The sequence below is a fragment of the Amphiura filiformis genome, chromosome 16 (genome assembly GCF_039555335.1).
Source record: "Amphiura filiformis chromosome 16, Afil_fr2py, whole genome shotgun sequence".
In the NCBI taxonomy this organism is placed as follows: domain Eukaryota; kingdom Metazoa; phylum Echinodermata; class Ophiuroidea; order Amphilepidida; family Amphiuridae; genus Amphiura; species Amphiura filiformis.
Window position 1 is genome coordinate 37,865,687 of NC_092643.1, and position 17,370 is coordinate 37,883,056.

Consider the following 17,370-nt stretch of genomic DNA (forward strand, 5'->3'; position numbering starts at 1 on the left):
GCACATGGAAGATATTTAATAAACATTTGGTCACTTGCGATCAAAATTTAAGCATGAGGTTATCTGATAAACTACATGAATTATCCTTATTGTTTAAGTCTTGATCTTAGCATAAACCCTACATTTAAAATGAAAACGTAAAAATAATGACAAATGCTATTTTAAGTTGATATTTAATTTTCACTCTTAAGCAGAATATAAATAATGTGTAATCTTAATATTATTCTTCCCATATGTACACAGTTTTGTGTCTATCATAAAAATGGCCCGAAAGGGCACCTGCGAAATATAATCATTTTGCGATAGATACATAAAACCATTCCCTGTCATCAGACGTTAGTGATGCTTAAGTTTAGACAGTATCGACAATTCAGACCAGCTGGATGTCTAGACGAACAATATGGGCCAATTTAGGGTGACTATTTGAGATGATGTCGATATTTGAAAACAAAATCTGTGATAAGTATCGTCAGTCCAGGTCCTGAGACATAATACACTCTTGGTGTTAAAAGTACATTTAATTTAATTCAAATTCAGAGTGAGTGATGAAAAGGTTATACGTAGAAACAATGATGAATATTTACATTATTAATATGTAGAACTTGCTGAAATGTATGGACATGTAGAGAGTATTGAGCAATACAACGGTTTATAGTCATGGTTCACCCAAGTTTACCATTGATGATATCGATTTCTATTCTTTACTCAGGCAACACATTTTTACATGGTTTGATTAACAATTTTCTTCTCGTTGGCAAATGAAAACATACATAATTGACAATTAAAAACATGTGCAATATATAGATACCTTAATTTGTACTTACGTTATGTTACGAGCTAAGCTTTGCTCCAAAGCCGACCTATATTTTCCACCCCAAACAACTGAGTCCACAGTCTGTGCTGAGACGAAATGCATGTACCAAAAATATCCCCCATCGCTCTCTATCACTGGTAACAACCTGCATTGATTGAAAACATGAAATAAAGTGCATATCAGTGTACTTCTTTTTGGTAGTAAATTCAACATCATGGGTCCGAAGCATGGGCGTCAATCCCGGGGGTCAGGGGGACGTGCCTTAACTTTCGGCAAAATGACACATTCTTTGTACTTTTCAGCCACTTTTTGGCAATTCAGACCGATTGTCCTCCCCCCCCCCCACCCCACACCCCACACCCCAATACATTTCAGGCTGGATTGGCACTAATGGTCTGAAGAGCGACTTGTCTGACGACTCGGTGGATGGAATGTCTTGGTCTCTGAGACCAGCACAAAATGGAGGCTTTATTAACCCTCCATTTCTTGCCTTTTAAAAGTTATTTAATATGTATTTTCGCGCTAATTTCTTCTGCAAGTTAGGGATTGTGCAATATTTGTCTATTCCCATTACACATTTAATAGAAGTTACTTATATTAGGAAACAGAAAGTAATGTTATGCAATACAAAACTATTAAAGTTACCCATCACTATCAGTAAGTAACACCTTTGACCTTGGTTTCACAACAGCATTGTAGTAGTTATAATGGGAAGTTATATAACATTATGTATGCGCATTTTGGATCTGCTCTTGGATTTAGACCGTATATCTATGTGAAATTAAACCAACCAGAAATTCATCTCCCACAGTAAAGGATATGACGCATGTATAGGTATCGGAACAAATATTGTGTTCTTTATTAGACAAGACGCAGCATTTTTATGTCGCTGATCCCATCCAGGTGTCAAATGGGAAGTTGCAATAGGTGGTAGTTATGATGCCGTTATTTATGTGTTATATCCCATGTATTTATGTGCCTGTTATTCTAAGTATGTGCAACTACGTACCGTCATGTGACTGGACATAAAATCTTATTAGTTTAGCCATTAATATAAAGTACTACTATAGCTTCCGCATGAACATGACATAATTTAATCAGTGGTGACCCACATCAGTACAACATCCTTAATATAAATATTTTTATCAAAATACAGCTCACAATATCGATGTCGCCTATAGCTGGAGTAGAATCAATAAATGTTGTATTCACTAGGACTTCATGTAAACAAAGGGTAAATTATGAATTAAAGAGTAATAATTCAAACCAGTTATATCGTTGAAAAGAGTACGCTAGATGAACAATGCTAGTATTCCTACCAATTACAATACTAAGCCAAAAAGATACTTATAATCAAAATTACAAACATGATTACTCCAATACTCTACTCATGGTTCATTTTGATGCACAGGATTTTAAGATATGACCTTGTTTAAAAGTCTTCAAAATTAATTTTATGGAAATTTACTTTTTGTAAGTAAAATAAAACATCTCTCCTTTGCACCTTACAGTTTTGGTTATTATCTGGCCATCAAAGCCTGTGTTAAACAAAAAGCTGCTCCTGTAAAATTACCAAAAAAGTACATACGACTTTATTTATACATTAATTAAAATGCAAGTGCTATTTGAATTTATTTGTATTAAAAATTGTGATTTTCTTTCTTTTTCTTTTAAATCCAAATAAATGCCTGTAACTAACTGAAGGATAATACCCGAAAGGTCGCCGAACGTATGTTTAAATGCGACAGTTTTTTACTAGTTTTACTTTTTGCCATATTAAACACAGCACAAGAAATAAGTCTCCCTCTCAACATTTCGTCATAGCATTGTAAGGTTTCGCTTTGTACGAATAAAACTAACTTTGAAATAATTATATGACTGTTTATAAGTGTTGTGTGAAAATCAGCCCTTTTCAAATGTCACAAAGTAGGCCCATGCTTGTCATAAAAGATGATTCATGGCTTGTTACTAACAGAAAAACCCATGTGGTTGAGTGCAGTCTAAAATCCTCACCAAGTGAACATTTACTGTAATTACTGGAATGTAATTCCTATTGGCATTTGTTTTTGAAAATTACCTTTTTGATAATAACTATTGTACTGTGGTACATGGGTACTTCAAATATGCCCCCATTCCCCCTGATCAATGTTGTTATTTGTTTATTATTTGGTCATTCACCCCTAGAAACATCCAACATTGATTGGTGGGGCAGGGGGAGGGTTGTAGTAGTAGAGCTTAGTAGGAAATGGTTCAGACTTCACACCAAAGAAAGATAAATTTTTATATGTCAAGTATAACAGAAATACGGTTTCAAACAGTCCTACTTTGACACAAGTGTTCGAACTATTTATGTCCGGGATTGTGGCTATTCCATATGCGATGTTATATACAGATACCCCATGTATTGTTTGCAGTCGATGATAGATACACTGATTTGTTCGCCCGTTCCCATTACTCCAAGACAACATCTCAAGAGATTTTATCGAGAAATAACGGACTTTGCATGAAAGACAACCGTGAAATATGCATCTATAAAGTTTCATTCTTCCAAAGGTACTTAATTCAATTGTATGAACAAGAGGTCTAACCAAGCAACAATTACATAAGGTCGATCGCTCTAAAGGTTGTTTCAATAGTCCCGATGGATCTTTAATTTAATTAATGTCCATTATTGATGGCACCTCGGGCGAAAAGGTGCTTTCTTTAAAGTTCCAGCTAGTAACACCGCATCGTATTCGTCTGTATATAAACAACGTAACATAATGCGGTGCTAAAAATAAGTCATACAATTATTTGCCAATTTGAATTTGAGCGACAAACAATGTTGTGATATTGTCCGGCGGCGACATTTATACAACTTTTATTGAAAGAATAATATCTACAAATATAGACATTCTCTTGTTTTTGCTAAAATGTTTTGTTAGCTCTTTTTTATTAGCATATTAAAAACAAGATCCCAAAGCAAGTTATCCTGTTATGCCTTTCATTGTTATTTTTGACCATCAGAATTTAATTTTTAATATAACCCTCGTATAACTGCCGTTGAAATATTACAACATTGTTTAAAAGACATTACATGTTCAGGTCTTCGCTCTAAGTATGATTAGTTTGCTTGAGACCATCATGAATAAATCCATAAAATGTTTTACAGATAAACATGAAAAGCTATTTAAGTGTCAGTCCAACAAATATATAAAAGATGTAACACTCTAAAAATAGTTTGTGATATCCATCCAATGTAGTAAATACCGTGAACTAAACATTGACAGAGCCAGCCTTAAACCTCATGCCTTGTATTTTAAGCCATTTGAGTGATGTTGATGTAACACTGTGCAATGGGTTGGTTTATTTCTACGCATATCCAAAAAACATGCATCAAATGATGCTTGTCTCTATCCATAAATATATCCAATGATGGACTGTGTCCCTTTACGTTGATTACGAAGTGTCAACAAAATGCCTCAGTCTTCTGTATTCCATCCGAGTTAGAGGTCTCCCGAAAGAAACTAGGATGTCTTTATAGGAGGATAGACAAATGTCATTAACCGAAAGATAGTTAAGATTTTGCTGAAATGTGTGTGGTTAGGGGAGGAGGTAATTCGATTGCTTTGGTAATACATCGCTGAAATTCCGACAGTTGAAAAGTCAAAAATGTAACTGTAATTAGTATTGTTATTCAGAATACGGTGCGCCTCCAGCGGTTGCTGTGGAGAGGCCAAAATACGCAGTACATCATGGGAAAAAGTTGACATACAAAGCCCGCGTAATACGATTACAACAAAGGAACAAATGTACACTAAAACAGTAATTTACATTTTCTATCCGCGGAATCCTTCGTGGGCAAAGGTTCAATTCTTTAACCCGTTAACAACATAGACTGCGCTGCATTCCTTTTTTTTTTGATAAACAATTCATACGTTTCCATGCATGAAACCATTTAAAATCTATGACGAAACACATCACATCTCCAGTGACTGCCCTGCCCAGCGAAAATCTGAGCTGTTGAATCAGAACAGGAATGATGAGTTTTCCATGGTCAGGTCAGAGAGATTAATTTAGGGAATGATAAATTAAACTGGTCTACTACAGTAGACTATTAACAACCTGATTCCTCAGACAGTAAGACTTGGAATAACCTGGCGTTGATATGAGAGTCTTTATAACATCCTACACAGAGAAAACTTTATATGTAGTTCACCTTTCCATGTACGTATTGACAAGAGTACATAACACACATTCTACACACATTCTTGTGAGCGGTGGAAACATCGTTTACTATAAGCTATGATTTGTCAAATTGAAGCTTTCTATAGATCGAAATGTTCCTGAAATTCTAGTCACCCTGCAATCGACGTGTTTTAAATATCCATTTCTTGCTACAAAACGAAGTAAAATCTGTACATCTATGTTTCTTTAAAATAAAAAAAAGAAATTCATGTCACACTCTAACAATTATGGTGCGAACATTTTTAGTTGTTTTATAGATAGAAGCGGAAGACTTTCAGTTAAGACAAGCTAGAAGTGCAAACACGTGAGTATACTATTGTCTTCACTGGAGACAATTTTATGCCGTCGGGGGAGAAATGCATACCGGGGAACCATTATCTTGTGACACTAACAGATTATCTTACGGGGCAAATCGAAAAAGGAAACTGTCAAAAGAGGAAGTAGAACACTTGACGAAAGCTGTAAAAGGTCCCGTTTCAAGGCATCGTTGAATATTCCAATGTTGCGTGTTACTCCCATCTAAAACACTTGATAATTACTATTTCACATTGATGTATTTGGAGTCAAAAAGACCTGCAAGCAAACAGTATTACGTCGTAAACAAACTCAATTGTGAATAGATTATAAATAATCAAATGTGCGTCAAACTTTCCCCGAGGGCTGCAGCATCCAAAATTAATTGCTCTAATTAATGCCTTTCAGAATTCATACATCGCTCAAATCCCTTATGCTTATGAATACATTAATTATATACACAATGTACAATATATATAATATTGATATAGAATTTCTCTTCCAGATCATCCTATCCGTCAGAACGTCAACTTACGCGCCTCTGTTCTTCTCTCTAAGGCGTCTATGACATTAACCTTCTTCGTTCGAACACAAAGTACAGTGAAAAAGTTTTGAGTGCTTTGAAATGTTTAAAATATTAATTGTATAATTATAACCATATTTAAAGTCTATAATGAAAAATGCTTACAATGAGTACAAACATGATCGTTTGATGTGTACTTTAGTATTTTGCGACCAAATCTTGTATCACAAGATAACAGCTATACGTTAACACCGATAAGGGCAGATGTTGTTTGAGACAAAGTTAACGATCACAGTTATTTGTCCAAGAGTTTACGCAGTCATTGTGTCACCATGTATTGAATGTGTGAAATGGAATGATCGATCGATGTAAAAGAAGTCTTTATTACATTTGTAAGAAATAGCAATGATCTTTGAGGCTTTGTTTATGTTGCTTGCTTCTCAATTAACCATGAATATCAAATTGAATATAACACCATTGTATAACCAACTGTTTAATATATTTTAGAACTGATTGAAAATCTTTTTCATGAAACAGCTGACTCTATGTAAAGCCGACTTTGTCAAGGTCAAACAGCTATTTAAGGCCTCTCATGCAACATGCCAGTGGCGGATGCAGGAAATTGATTGGGAAATGGAGGCACACTCGTAAATGTATTTTACATTTATAGTTATGGGGTCCTGTATAATGCTCCTTAGGCAAAAAGTTATTTTGTTAGGTGTATTTACCTTTGGACCCATGTTGGGTCCACTGCAAAGATTATACTTAAGATCAATAGCTTTGTTCGTCTTGTGCTTGTCGTTATTTTTCTAAAGCAGGGAAACCCAAATACCAAGATAGCGAAGCAGCCCTGTATAATGGCGCAGATTTCTTTTTGACATGGGAGGGATGGGGTTGGAAAAATTTCTTGAAGTATAGTGAATCCAGCAGCTTTTGGCGACCGAATAATTTTATGGTAGAAATGCGCGCGAAGCGCGAGAAAATGTTTGCCATACTGAAACTAAACTGATGAAATATGGTGCAAAGGTGGAATAAATTCTGTGGTGTCTGAGGGGGATATGCCCCAATGATGTACCATTGTTACACAACGTTGTACAAAACAGAAACCAAAACGTACACTTCTTTACAGTATACGCAATGGCTATCTGATGAGTGGACATGTGACTATCTAAATATTTGGAATAATTCAAGAGAAAGGCTCAATTGAAGCCCTTTCGTGGCCCATTTTAACACTATTTTTTATCATTGCTTAAAACAAAAAGTGTAAAGGGTCCAGATCAGAAGTCAACATGGACACTTCTTTATCCATACGCGGGTGGGTGTTTGAGGAGATGTGACTTTCCAAAGATACCCAATTACATTGTGCTTGTATAAACTAAACACAAATTAAACCATAACAAATATGACATTTCCTGTCCATACTGCTATCGTCTAACATAAGTATACAAAACAAGTTATGGCAGGAAAAACAAGCAAACGCCAACTCTACATAATTTTGGAGCAATGTCTAATTTTTACGCTTGCAATACTAAAATTCATTCCTTTATACTCTCGTACAAAGACAGGAACCATGCATTTTGCTTGCTTTTTCTCATTGGAATAATTTCTTCATGGCTTTTTTGACAAATCACGGTATCTTTCCTACTTCATATGAATGTGAGAAATTAAAATCTGTCGGATACACCTTTCGCATGGAATAGCTTATAGTCTGGTGACATTTATTAACGCTGGACATTACGAAGGAAATACAGTATTACATATTTGATTACAGTTAGACGCTGTAAAATTGAATCAATTTACAAGATATCATGAATGATTATTTCTGCTCTGATGAGAGTTCGGTATTGTAAACAACATTTAAAGTGTACCATTAATGATTTAGAAAGAACAGAAAGTTTGACGTGTTTTTGTTTTGTGAGTACTTTGACTTTCTAGGGTTGACTTGTAATATCACTTGACATAGAGATTCTATTAAGCTATATTGTTCAAAATCATTGTTTAGTTGTTAACAACATGAATCTAAAGTATTAGCTAAAATAAAACGTTATTGCTCAAAAATGTAAGCAAATACCATTTTGATGCTTAAAGAACAAAAGAGATTGGTGTCAACGGTAAATATCATTAAGGGTTAACTAAGAATTGTTGGTCGATGCCTAAAGAACAAAAGAGATTGGTGTCAACAGTAAATATCATTAAGGATTAACTAAGAATTGTTGGTCGAAGCAGCCAAAAAATTTGTTTTTCACATCAACTCTTACTCGGCCCATGTGATTGAGGTCACCACATGTATTTTTAAATACCATTATAATATAGACTGATGACTTGGCTTTATCAATGAGGGAACGGGGCACCTGTATATTAAAAAATACTTGCATGTTTGTTCCAGAATAATAGATATAACTTCAGAGCTGAAATAAATAATAACAGTTCGCAGTTTTAAGCATTAAACTAGGTTCGATAAAACAGTCAGAGAAATTGTGTACTATTCCAATTTTCTGAATCACTACTGGGATGTTCTCCCGTCATTGATACTTGTGATTTTAATGTATATATGTTTTTTCCGTATTTAATTATCTGCTTTGTGGAATTGACAACAACACAGAAATAAATATTCATCAATGTTATGTATGTATATGATATGCGAGAAGCCAAATTATTTTGCATACCTTCAGTTTCTTATCAAGCATTATTCTCTTGAACTGTCTGGAATATGCAAAAAAGGCATATAAATGGTTACTGCCATAAAGTGCCACTTGGTGAATGACTTGGATATCGTTTCAGTGCTCGACAGCTTCTAACAGCCTCATTAAGTAGACACAGCCTTTCCGTTAAAGTGCTGTTTTACGCCCTTAAACTTGAAGAGGTTTATATGCATGGGGACCTTTGTTACTGATTTGTATCGAAAGTGTTTTAAAACATCATTCTCCATATGAAATTGCTTGGATCCAATGTTGCATTCGGTAGAGGCAAACTTTTCAATCAACATTAACCCAGATGGGTGCAATACAAATGTGTACCGATCATTTTGATAGCGCTTGTATTTATCATAACTTTCTAAGCAAAAAGTGCGACATTCTTCACAACAAAGTTGCATTGGGCTTGATTTTACTCCAAGCAGGGAGTCTAATTAGAGCCACAATTTAGAGATTCAGTCATAATCATTCAGTCATCACTTTTCCCGATTATAATGTTAGTAAATTATTGCAACAAAGCAGGCTTCGACTGAAGTCATTGCCACAAAGAAGCAAACATCAAAACAATGTTGAATATAGAACGATTTCAACGTATGACACATAATATTAAACATATCATTATTGGACTTTTTAAAATATAATTTTGTTTTTCTGATTTTGATTTCTTTTGTTTTTTTTGTGTTATTATATTTGTTTTGGTCTTGATGGTAGTGATAGTGTTTTGTGTGTGTGTATGTTTATGTGTGATTTGTTTTTACCCTAAGCCCTAGCAGTTTCCTAGCTGAACCATTTTCAATCAAACAAATACAATGAAAACCTAAAGATACAAGTTTGACATTGTTTACTTGGTCTCTTAGTGTCTGAAGTACTTTGACTTTCTATGGTTGACTTGTAATATCACTTGACATAGAGATAATTAATTCCATTAGGGTAATCGCACACATAAGAGCAACAGACTAATCAAACTAATAGTGAATGTAAAGTGACTGCTACAAATTAAGTATCCAGTGTAATGTACATTCTGTTCTTCATGTTCTAACAAAATTACATGTGCATTGAATATCGCTTTACTTGATAAGTACGTTGTGTCGGGTTGGCCGTGTGGGAGAGAGCCATGAAGGTTATGTGATGCATAGTAAACGTTTTAAACCGTATTTCCGTCATATTTGAAATTCTGAAATTTCTCTTTCTTTGGTGTGAAGTCTCTAGGGGGCATAATCAAAGCAACAAGTTGCAACATTGGCGGGGGAATGGGGGCAGATTTGATCTATCAATATCAAAGTGTTTCAAAACCGGGATGGTAAGTGTCCTTGAAAATATATGTTAGGCACGTATATCAAAAGTCTTCATATTATTTTATTACATAAGGTCCCTGAAGCAAATTCTAAGGACATAAATGGACGAGAAGTTCTGATGATATGTTAATACCATTGTTATTACTGGCATTGTTGACATTAATATTGAGTTATTATTACTATCATTATTGCTAAAAATATATTATTTATTATTATTAATGTCAATATTAGTTTTCTATTGTTGAGGATGTGTAATATGTGTAATAAAAAAATGAGATTAATTTGTGAATAACCTTGAATTGGATTGAATACGCGAAGCTTAAAGATGAAATTATTGAATATTTAAAAACAACAGTGAACAGAAAAAAAACCCAATACTCAAATTTTATTGCGAAAAATAGTAGCAAATTAGTGGTTTTGTTTAGAACATGGGTAAGCATATCAAGACATTTTGACCATAAGTTTAAAGGACAATAGGATAAAGCCCTATTGGATATTGTATCATGGCAATGGAGGTTCCACAAGAAATACTTCAAACTTGAGACGTTATAAAAATCTTCCGTTACATTTTTATATTTTACATGCCCCTTAACTCTGGTTTTCCATGAAGTGGAAAAACTACATTGCTGGTGGGTTTGTTGTACCAGTACATTAGTAAATACAGAGTTACAATGTGCAGGTTTATGTGTTTATAGAGCCATGCTGTGAATGTATAAATGAACACGGTAAATAAATTTAGCATGTTATGTGGGCCGTTGTAAACTGTCACTTTGGGGGAAAGTATCGACCGGAATACCAGAAACTATTTACTTTTTGAATTAAAAAGTAAACAGGTGTATCGATTACGTCACACAATGCAACGTGTGTTTACATTTCCTCTATACTTTCCACCATACTGATTAACTAGATTTGAAATTCCTTTCAGTTTTATATAAGAAGAATGAGCCAACACAAATCGTGCCCATCTCAGATAGCGTTCATGAAGGTGCTCATGAAAACAGTAATATAAAAACCAAAAAAGCCAACGAAAACACCACCCTATGACAAACACGGATTATTTTCTAGTCGCTAGTTTCTTTATATTTCAAATATGACTTTTATGAAGACAAACAGCAATCTTGTGTTATATCACTGAAAAATGGCGGTCACATCAACTCAAACAAGATTTGCAATAAATCGTAAACGCAAAATGCACTTCTACTATTTCTGTCACAATATCAACGTAAACCAAATGGAAAATTAAATAACTAATATATGGGGAACATAGTTCAGTTTGAGCTCACCATCACGCCAGAAAGAAACTCACTATCTATGTGGGCCATAAACTAGTGAGAAATGTCAGCCCCAGGCTGCCTACTCAGGTTTATGTAAGGTGAATTCAGAGAACCATGTAACTCTGAGTAATGGTTAGTGAGGAAATAGTTTCCTTTGAGATAAACTGTGTCCTTTTATAAAGCAATAACAAATGGGAAGGTATCGTTGGTGTCTTTTGACAGAAAATGAAGACATAAGTAACTTGGGAAACTTTGCGGAGGAAACACTTCCAACAAAAGTTAGCCTGTAACAAGCAGCAGGTAAAATAATATCTTATGACGAAAATTTCGAAGTTCCTTCTGCCTTTTCCTTCAATACAGGATAACAATTGTCGAGTGTAAAGTTTTCATGTGAACATGACAATACTTATAGTGGTTATGGGCTGCGTCTTCATTCCCACAAAGCTTGTTTATATTAATATTTCCTCTCAAAATATTTGTCTCCATTTTTAATAAAATGAGTGTTTGGGCTCAGAATGTTCTTATTTATTCTACATTCAACACCATTGCGCATTTAATTAAGCTGCGCGAGTATGGTGCATCTATTATGTATGTCTTACTTTCATGATTTCGAACTGTGAAGCCTTTTGAGCAATATTTATTTAATGTTGAAATCATAATTGACTTAATCAATTTCTTCCTTTTTCAATTTCTTTTCATCTTTCTTATCCTCTTCCTTCCGTCTCCTCCTTCTCCTCCTCCTCCCCCCCCCCCGCAGTACATTATTATTATTCTAATTTATAACAAAAATGCAAAACAGTCGCATTTACGAAGATATATTTATTTCATTAAGATCATCAAGTTACCTTAAAACTGAGGTAGGTACGTAGCAGTTACACACAGCGAGGGAGCCAATTGTATTAAGGGCTTAATAAATAGTATCTTAAAACCCAAACCACATCGGAGGAAAGTTGTTGAGATCGTTAAGAAAACGTGAATACCACGAACACGGGTTGAAGGAGTTACCATGATTGCATTAACCGTCTCAAGTATAGTATTTCTAATGAGTAGCAAAATCTGGAAGATATATCTCGGTATTCTCTAGTGATACCACGAAAAACAAAACTTATTTAGCGAAATGCGATGTGCTCAATAAGTGCATTTTTATACAACGTCACGTGGAATAAGTACGAATGTTAACTGATTGTTAGGTCCTTGGAGAAGCTTTTTCCTTTTATATTTTTTAACGATAAACCCTATAATAATTGCAATCAAACGCATGAGAATTATTGGATTCCTCAAAGACACCACTTCAGTTTGGCTAAGAATTTTTTTTATAATAACTTATCTATCAAATATAATGCAGAACATTTTCAAATTGTATGTGTAACCGAATGCTATATATTAAACCTATCAGTGAAAAACTCAAGCAACAAATGGAAAAGAAATAACCAGAATAAACCAGTTCATACAGGCTGTCCCAAAAAAGAGGCACCCCATTGCGCCCTCTTTTTCTCCTATTTCTGAAAAGTTGATTAAATATATTTTGGTATGGAAAGAACCTTTAATCGTTAGCTGTAATAAACCACAACAATTATTTCAATCGGCCCACAACTTTTGAAGATATGCTCTTTTAAATAAAAGTACTCGTTTTTCACTCTGTCCACGAATTGCAAACAGAGTGGTTGAGATGGCTCATGCTATGGAGTGGCCTGCACGATCACCAGACCTCACACCACTTGATTTTTTTCCTTTGTGGCAAAATCTAAGATCTTCGCAAACGTATTACTGAATGCATTCGCAAGTATCCGGCGCACAAGGATGGTACGCAACGCAATTGATGCAATGAGGACCAGGGCTGAAACCTGTATTCGCCGTAGGAGGCAACCAGGTAGAGGGCAGAGCAGCACAGTAAACTCACTTCAGAAGAACCAAATACAAACCAAACAGCCTTTTAGGGCTACCTTTTATCCTAAAAAGAGAAATGACTGTTGTAAAAAAAAAGAAGTAAGAAACAACAAAGTAAGAAAGTTCGAAACATAATAAAACAAAAAGGCATAAATAACCAAGAAAAATTAAGTAATTGCAAGGAAAGCAAACGAAGTCCCATTCGGCATCCATTTCACCCACAAATTAATGACACTATTAACAAAATCAATTGCCCATAAACCCACCGGTAAAGCCCATTCCATAAATAAAGTTATTTTATAAAGTTATCATTGAGCAATGTTTGATATTCATGCATGGTATGTGTACTCCTTTTCAATCTTTGAAGTAGCCCAACCTCCTCCGTGGACGGGGTGAAAAACGGGCACATTGCTTTAAAAGAACATATCTTCAAAAGTTGTGAGCCGATTGGTATAATTGTTTTGGTTTATTAAAGCTAACGACTCAAGGTTTCTTTACATACCAAAATATATTTGATCAACTTTTCAAAAATAGGGGGAAAAGAGGGCGCAATGAGGGGCCTCTTTTTTTTTGATGTGCAGATTACATACAGGTATTTAGTGATCAATTTAACTCACTGGTAAAATACATAGTGGCGGAACAACTTCATATGCATGTGCATATTAGTGTTTTTGAAATGCGGTAAAATTAAAATTTACGAACATACGGTTTTGATAACTCCTTGAATGGCATTTGACAGGGCATAATTATATTAGGCCTAATAGTATACATTCAGTATTGCGAATCTGAATTCTATTGCGAATTCTATTCTAGAATGCGACCATGTAGCGGGAAATAACGTGTATAACACATGCGTCTGGGTGAACGTAGTTGTATTCCAAGCATAGAATATCCTCATACATAACATGCCAATTCAAATACCCTTGTAACCCGTTCAAGAATTAATAAATCACGCTGTTTTCACTTCTAAAATGTTTTTTTGTTATATTTTAAACAATACTCATCTAATGTTGCAATCAAATATCTATATTTTTATCTAGTTTATATAGTTTCAGTTACTAAATGTGCACTTTCTTATGAAATACAACATTCTGTTTCCCATCATGCAAATGCACAATGACAACAACATTGACACGACATAAATCGACATAGTTTCTCTTAGATAAACATGTTAAGCATCAACGATACAAATCTTGATGTAAATTGAGAATGACACGATTACCTTCCTTTAGGTAGGAAATACTGAATACAATAAGTTCTTTATTTGTAGAGTAAATGCACAAAACCTAAATAAACAATATCCTTTTAAAGTAAAAATGGCAGTTGAATCTTAAATTGAATGGATCCATTAGAAACAATGTTGATGAATATTCAGTTTCAGCGTAATGTATTATAGTAAGCCCACGCAATAGCAAAAAAAGTGATTACCGTTTATGTCTAATAAGTACCTACTTTTAACATACTTTTTCAACAATCAATAAAATGGAATGAAATAAAATAATTGATTTCCTGGTAATCTATAACTCAATATAATTCACGGAAATACATTTTGTTAGTTAGATTTGTTTGCTACAAATTGCATTCAAATAATATTATTTACTGCTCATTTATTTGCATCAACACATTAACCCTAACACTGACCCATGCTTTTTGGTATCGGAAGTCAGAGAAGATCCGAATTTTTCAAGAAGAAGAAGAATTTTGACTTGGCACCCCCTGGATTCGAACCTTTGACCCCTCGCATGCCAAGCGAACGATCGCGGACCGGTAGCTGCTCGGGTTATTGCTGCCCGGCCAGCAATTCCGTGAGCATATCACACTTCGGGTGATTGCGTCATCGCAGACCCTGGGATGCATGCATGTTATGAATTTTTCATCGTGGTATTTTGTGGTTTTTACTGGTGTTAGGGGTAAAAGAAACAAGATACCGTCAGCAATACATTCGCTTCATTTCGGGCATATACCCATTCTTCATCTGAAACCACACAAGGAAGGATTAGGAAAAACCAGAGGGCAACTGTGAAACATAATAATTTTTTTGACAGATACATAAAAACCATTTCTTGTCATCAGACGTTATTGATGTTTAAAGCTTAGACATTAGAGACAATTCAAGCCGGCTGGATGTCTAGACGAATATACATTACAAACAAACAATATGAGCCAATTGATGGTGACTATTTGGCGCATGTCATTATTTGAAAACAACATGTATAATGAGCATTATGAGTCCAGTCGTCGTGAGAGTGAAACAAGTTCATATATTATATTTTGGGCGAAATTGGGTTATTAATGGACTATACATAATATACACACATTTAATTTGTTTTGTTTAGAATTTCTGAAAGCAGAAATAAAGATGTAAATCAAATTCTTGTCACGTCTAGCCTGTCTGTATTCCACAAACACAACCAGGTATTACGTGATTCTTACATGTTTCTCATCTGCAATTTTGATTTTCGGAGTAATGAACCCATAATTAATCAAATTTCCATTCGCATTTTTCATTAACTTGTGGAATACTTCTCCCTTCAAGCATCCACGTTTTTCTAGGGTTCCTATTTGTCGAACCTGACCCATGAAAATGTTTTAAAGTCTGGTCAGCACAAAGTGTGAAAACTTTTTTAAATGTAATTATCACTTATCAAACTCCATTGCTCAATTCATAGCGAGTGTGTAGAAGAATTTTAAAAATATTACAGATATACTTTTATAGGTGCTGCGGTTCTTGAGTTACGTTGTATAAAGAGGGCTGAAACAACAACACTTTTGTAAAACGTACATAACTCATTAACAACAATAAATTATTATACAAGTTTGCAGTATACGATTTGTAGAATGAACTTTTGCAAAACATCAAGGTGTTATTTTTCAATAACATATTGATCTAGATAATGAAAATCGATTTTTAGGTTGCTTCAAACAATGCAATACATTGTTAAGGCACGTCTATTGTTAAACAATGCAATGAATGGTTAAAAGTACGTCTCTAGACGTTTGTTTAAACTAAAGAACTTACGGGTGTTAAGCTCCAAACAATTTCGCTGATCTAAAGGAGAGCCAACCATAGAATGTAAGCGTCAAGTCAGTGAGCTGAAGATGATAATATAGGTTTTGCCTCGTAGCGTATTGCATTTACTTCCACACCAACTTATGTAAAATCAATAGAATCCTTCGCAACTTGGTGTTATTTATGTTGTCGAAATTGGTTTACATTTGTCAATAATCCAATATGAAATATACTGTTCGAAATAGTGCCTTTCTAGGGGGTTTAAGGTATTGTCGGGATCACTCCATTTTGAGCGCTGGCGGCCACAATATTGGGTATACCATGTCTACATTAGAATGAGTGTGTGCTTCTAGTTTTCTGTCGTGTATACAATCGTTAAAGACTTGAAGATGTGTTACATTTCTGCGGATTTGAAGGTCGTTGTACCTAATCTAGTTCTGCCGGGTTTAATGAACCTACATTACCAATGTGTTTGTGAGACTAAATTAGACAGCGATTAAAGGCTTATCAAAACTCAATTTCAAATCACACGCGATTTGATACATTTAATGTTAAGTTTTAAATGTTAAGTTTTAAAAATGTCAGTACATAAGACCGTTTTGACGCTTACACTTTATGGTTGGCTCTCTTTTAGATCAGCGAAATTGTTTGAAGCTAGGAAGTTTTATTTTGACTATCCTCTACCGTGTGATAGACAACAGGCAGGTCCAATATTTTGAGTAGTGGATGCCGGCGCAGCCGGTATCCACTACGATAAGGTGAGGGATAGTCAAAATAAAAATTCTATCGTTTATTCTCATTCTTAGTCAGTTAAATACTATTTTGATAACTGTAAACTATTTAAAGCAAAAATTAGGTTACCGTCATAAAAACTCCCCTTTTTCTAAAATGAATGAGACTTGTTTACAACTTCACATTTTTGTTGCGCGTACTACTAGCGCGTGTGAGTATTCCGCACTGCGTCTACGCATACAACGCGATACATACGCGCACCTCTATGAGCGTGTTACGCGGTATCAACACTCATGATGACGTGGGGTCGTCTACAGCCTGATAAACGACACCCAAAATCATGCGATTGTCCAATCAGATTATATGTCTACGTAATAGACCACTCCCACTGACTAAGAATAAACTATCATTGGTAGATGTTGCCCATTGTACTATTCTTTGAGCCTCCAGGCGTGTGGTTGCCTATAAAACCATATCATCTGATTAGGAGACTAACACTGTCAAGTTAGACATATGAATTCCGTGAGGCTAGCTGAAAGAGTTACAGTATATCGAAGGCTGGTGGCAATATTCAAGTACAAACATGTTAGGTAAGGCTAAGTGTATTTCAGTAGTTCATCA